Raw genomic sequence first — 6,000 nt, forward strand, 5'->3', positions numbered from 1 at the left:
GTCTCTGTCTCTCTCTCTCTCTCTCTCTGTGTGTCTCTCATGAATAAATAAATAAAAAATCTTAAAAAAAAAACAACAACTCCAATGATTTGACTGTATATCCTTAGTGGCATATGCAGAACTGCAACAAATTCTTTTCTTTCCAGATTCTATACATTTTTCTTTCTTTCTTTCTTTCTTTCTTTCTTTCTTTCTTTCTTTCTTTCTTTCTTTCTTTCTTTCTTTCTTTCTTTCTTTCTTTCTTTCTTTCTTTCTTTCTTTCTTTCTTCTTCTTCTTCTTCTTCTTCTTCTTCTTCTTCTTCTTCTTCTTCTTCTTCTTCTTCCTTCCTTCCTTCCTTTCTTTAAATTAAATTAGCCAGAACTGCAACAAATTTTTTAACTGTTTTCAATAATCGTGTTATGCGTCATAACATTTACACTGGCATTCTGAGACTGTTGTGTACATAATATTTTAATTCTGTTTATCCTTGATTTCATTGAGAAGCAGGCTTCTCAGGTTCTGAGAAAGTAGATATAGATGTAAGATCCAAGAAAATTTTTAAATTCCTGATGTTCTGATTTTGAATTGAAAAATCAATATGAAGCCATGACATATTTTTACCTTAAAAATAAAAAGTAGCAGTACACTAAATCAGAGGCCATTAAACTAAAGGACGTGAATTAAAGTCTAGATGGGCCAATCACTGAGGCCAGTGCCTTGGAGATAGGAATCAATGAACTCTATATTTAGACAAGACATTTGGCTTTGGTTATTATCCAATGCACTTGATAGAAAGGAAAAGGACTGGAGATCTTCCTAGTAGTACAGAGAATTAGGGGAGCCTGGGTGGCTCAGTCAGTTAAGCATCCAACCCTTCATTTTGGCTCAGGTCATGGTCTCAGGGTGGTGAGATCGAGCCCCGTGTCAAGCTTGGGGCTCAGTGGGGAGTCTGCTTGAGATTCTCTCTCTCTCTCTCAAATAATACATAAGTAAATCTTGAAAAAAATAGTAGGAAATTATATTACTTAAGAACGGACTGCAATCCCAAGTGTAAAGTAATTTCTAGGCCACAAAACTTGCCCCCAACAGGTTGCCTGCTAAAGCTGCTCCACCTCCAAGAAAGACTTACTCCCTAATACCAACCTTAGGTGAGGCCAAGGGATTCAATGAACAAGGCACCTATTCCTTTGCCAGAGCACGGAGGCTTTGTGGACATATGGGGTTCCTTTTAAGTAAAGTTTACAAACTCTAATGAGGAAATCTCCAACCCAATGTCTGTGATCCTTACCATAAGAGCAATATAGAACAGATTCCTTATAGGAGAAACAATTACTTACCCATGAAGGGAATAAGAAAGCCCAGGCCTCTCAGGAAATAATCATCAACACACAATAGAATGTATACGGTTCTGCCCGTGTTGCTGGATCAGAAACAAGCAGGAAAAACTAAAATGAAAAATGAGTAATTATATAGAAAGCTTAGGTTGTGTGTGGAGCTATTTGTAGTGTTTGAAGACAAAAATATGAACCTGGGGGGCGAACAGTAGAGCCTAAATTCCCACATACCAGGAAATTCTTTTGTTCACATTGGCTGGTATTTAACTTCAAGACAAATTATATTTGAAAAACAATATTTATTCGAACATTTAAATAGTCATGCTTTAAATTTTTTATTGTCTCTGGGATTTTCTAAAGGATTCCAGATAACTTATTTGTATGTGTTTAAAATGCAAACCGAAGTACACATTAATATTGCTAATGAAATTTGGGAATCCTACATTTATGTAATTAAAGCTCCACAGGTCCTAAATCCTCAATTCAAAACCACCTCCTTTCCAAATCTAGGTTACGTCTCCCGACATGAATCAATTACCCTGTAAGTCCCTTGATTACACAAAACCTTGTTTACCTAAATGTTTTGCTGTCCCAAAACATTTCTGATAAATAGTGTTATACAGTCTGATAATGCACCTTGAGTTCCATGCATTATGGATCAGAATCATTTCCTGCACACCTGTCACCTTGACACTACCTGACTGTGGTATGCAGTCAACAGTCATTGGAAATGCAAATAACTGTAAAAGATTTGGTTGTACAGCTAGTCTTTTATTTGTCACAGGTTCTGTTACCCATGAATATAGGAGAGGTTTTACTTGGAGTCACATATTCGATAGGTTGGAACCAATCTGAAAATGGGACCCCTTAAAAAGCTCTGTATTTGATCAACTACATGAAAATATTTACTCTGTATTTTTCCTCCTCTTGGCTATGAAGGAGGTTTTTGTTTTGTTTTGTTTTGTTTTGTTTCATTTTTTTTTCTTGTGGTGATGATGCTGTCATCGTCATTACACCTAAAGAACAGTTGGTCAATAAAAAATTTTGGAATTGAATTGTCACTAAAATTTTTTAAATATCCTCAAACCCTCAAAAAATATATGAGAATTTTAATTAATGGAAGAAGAGGATCTGAGTAACCTATAAGCCAAATCTTCACTTCAAAGGGATACTACAGTCAATACAATGCTTGCAAGATATTGCTATTTCATTATTTACAGCACTGGAGATTTAAAATAAGGATTCATAATGGTCTGGGGAGATTTAACCAGGTTCTTCTTCAACAACTGAGAACAGGCTATATAAATGTACACTCTTTTCTACAAATATTATTTTTTAAAGAGTCTTCTCCTTCTCTGTATATTTCTGTAAGCAAGGAAGCTAGTCCACTTTCCCCAGGACAGGCCGTGAGATAGATTTTCTAACAGGAGAAATAAAAATAGACATTTAATCCCTAAATCATGAGGGAATCTGGTTTATTAATATTAATACATTTAAACATATTAGAAAACTAACAAAATGTTTATAAGTAATATGATGAATTCAAGTTAAATACATAGTTTTTAATGAAACAAAACACTCATTCGTGTGTTCATCAATTTGGAAAACATTTACTTATTACTGCAGCTGGTACTCACTTATATCAATTATAAGTTCCAGCTGGAGATATATATTTATTTATCTGTATCAAAGACTTAGTTTATGAGATTGTCCAGGGCTGGCTGGCTAGGCGAATCCAAATCTAAAAGATAGGCAGCCAGGAAGGGCAGGCTGAAACTCTTGGGTAGAAGCTGACCCTACAGTCCATAGGGGGAAACTTCTTCAGGTCTGCTATCAAGCCCTTTACACTGATTAGATCAATCCCACTCAGATTCTCCCGGAATAACGTCCTTTACATAAAAAAATCACCTGACTACAGATGTTACTCATACCTTCAAAAATACCTACATTCCTGTTTGAATAACTGAATACTTATAGGCTAGCCAAGTTGATGCATGAAACTACCATCTTCTCACTTGGACATACAGAAAGAAATAAATAAGGTCTGTGATATGAGGAGACTCAGAGTTTATTAGAAGGTAAACATATTTCTAAAAAAAATATTTATTTACTAGAGAGAGCAGGAGAGCATGCACTCGGGAGGGGCAGAAGAAGAGAATCTCAGCTGAGCATGGAGCCTGACTCGGGGCTCGATCCCACCACCCCGAAATCATGACCTGAGCCAAAACCAAGAGTCAGAGGCTTAACCAAGTGAACCACAGGTGCCCCGGAAGCAAAACATATTTGCTTTCTACATTCATAGGAGGGTTGGAACACATTTTAGATTAATACGAATAATTCTAAAATGTGTGTGAATTGTATGTTGTAGTGAACATATAAGAAATATGATGTGAAAAATCCAGCTTGCTTGTTTGTGCATAAGAACCAGTGGAGGTCAGAGAACATTGCACTAACCAAGGAGTTAAGAATCCCTGGTTCTACTTCCCTATTTGCTGTCAGCTAATCACTGTATGATTTTGAGAATTCACTTAACCTCTCTGACCCTCAATTTATCTGTAAAAACTAAAACTGGTTAACCATCAAGCTTCTACACTCAAATTCCTTTTGTGGACATTTAGGAAATAGAAACAAACCATGCAAGTTGGGTATATGAAAAGAGAGCATTTAAACGAATTTTCCAACAAACCACATTGAGGGAATCAAGTTACCAGCGTGTTGTGTCTGTACCTCATGTTCTCTCAAGTTCTCTAACCTTACTTTATAAAATATAGATTTTCGAAATTATGCCTGCATTTATAAACATAGACAAAGATCTACATCCACACCAAATTTATTACATGAGTGGCAAACAGGATTGGAGAGAGAAGCATCTATTTGTTTTGTGACAGCAAATCGACATTATTTCATAACTAAAAAGTACTTTTTACTTTTGTAATTAAAATGTAGACGTGAGAGAAAAAAGATGACCTCATTCAGCAATCTTATAAAAAAACTGAATTCTGTGAAGATGGAGTTCAAATGCGATAGTTTGTTATATTTATTAAACATTGCGCATCGTTATGAACTAACGTGTTAATGACCTAGTGCCTCTTTCAGAAAAATTAAAGAAAGTTATTTCTAATAAAGAAAATCTTTGTTGTAGCTCGTAGGTGCCCAGCTGAGGTGGAATGGACATTCCTTTGTGCGGGGAAGGCTCATGCAGAGGCCTCTCCTGACCTGTACGTGTGGGGGCAAAGCCATTCCGAAGCAAGAGAACCACTGCTTACTAACCACAGATGTCTGGGAATGCTCCAGCAGCAGCGAGCAGCTACAAACCTCACCTATGATCTTTATTGAAATTAAATTTTTGTGGTCTCTTCTCACACAATCCTTTTCCCAAAACCAATTTACATAATTTGGTATAATTTGAAATGATTGACATGGGTTGCTAATTGTTGGGGTAGAAACTAGACCCTCACAGTAGCTAAGTCTCGAAGGCAAAGGTTAGAATCCAGCAACCGGTAGTGTGGGTCGAATTGATATTAGTTTAATAATCTGTAAACTATGCAAGAAAATGTAATTGTCCTACATTACAAGGGTAGTCCTTCCACTGCACAGTTTATTCAAATGTATAATCTAAATAATTGAGTACCTCTGCCTACAATAGAGCATTTCCTCATATGCAAACACCATTTAATAGACAGTTAAATCCAAACAGATGGATAAAAGATGCCAGAACATAATTGGTTTGCTTTTGATTATTTCATTGATACCAATTTACTTAAAGAGCAAGTCTGGACATGGTAGGATTTATTGTCACAGAATATTCGGTTTGACAGAGAGGAGTTAAGGGATTCAGTGATCCTCGTTCAGCCTCCACACGTGAAAGCTTGGGGAGAAATGAAATCTTGACCAAATGTTTGGCTTTGTCTTTGCTTAGAGCTAACAACACAAACCTTTGATAAAAACTAAAGTCTTCTTGTTACTTGAGATCTTCTTAATGGTTTCTTGGTTTCACAGTAGGTATCCACCTACTGCAAATTCTTCTGAATAGCTGGAGAACACTCCATTTTAAAAATATAAGAAGTAATTATTGATGATTGTTTTTAAAATGCAGCTATACTTCCAAGTCTTAGTTAAATTACTGTATTTTAAGGGATCCTGGATGTTTTCTTTAAGCATGTTAAATAAAATCTGAAAACTGAAGGAGTATAGCCGTGAAATCTCTCCTCTCTCTCTCTTTCTCTTTCTTTCATCAACACACAACCCCCCCCCCACACACACACACACACGCAGAGGTAGGAAAGAGAATGGCATCATTTCCATTTTACAAATAAGAAAGTTGGACTCAAGGCGATTGAATAGTTCAAAGCTGCAGAGTTAACAAATGGTGAAGCCTAGATTTGAATGTATTTTGTCTCATTGTGAAATCTGTGCTCTTTGGAAAGCAATGCTGCGGGCCCTTGCCCTGAAGCTTCTTAAAGTCTCTTGAAATAGCTCTGTGTCTTATATATGAAGATTTCAACTGTTTTTTATTTTTGTTTTTCGGTGAGCACACCAGCCCAAAGGGTTAAACACAACTATTATTTTTAATACCTTGTATCCAGCAGAACACTATGCTCTGCCCACTTATGTTAAAATCCACATTTGAAAAAATAAATCCACATTTGACTGTGCTTAATCCTATTTTGTAGCTTACAGTAAGCA

At 36.2% G+C, this 6,000-nt stretch overlaps 1 long non-coding RNA gene across 1 annotated transcript in view; it reads left to right on the top strand.

Annotated features, from left to right (window-relative positions):
- LOC119866897 overlaps positions 1–5,696 on the top strand; it is a 69,252-nt gene extending 63,556 nt beyond the window's left edge. The window contains exon 3 of the long non-coding RNA XR_005369788.1: positions 4,457–5,696. This is a non-coding gene — a long non-coding RNA (uncharacterized LOC119866897). The remainder of the gene's footprint in view (positions 1–4,456) is intronic.
- Positions 5,697–6,000: the final 304 nt, after the last annotated feature.

This window comes from Canis lupus, chromosome 14, assembly GCF_011100685.1.
Source record: "Canis lupus familiaris isolate Mischka breed German Shepherd chromosome 14, alternate assembly UU_Cfam_GSD_1.0, whole genome shotgun sequence".
Taxonomy (NCBI): Eukaryota; Metazoa; Chordata; class Mammalia; order Carnivora; family Canidae; genus Canis; species Canis lupus.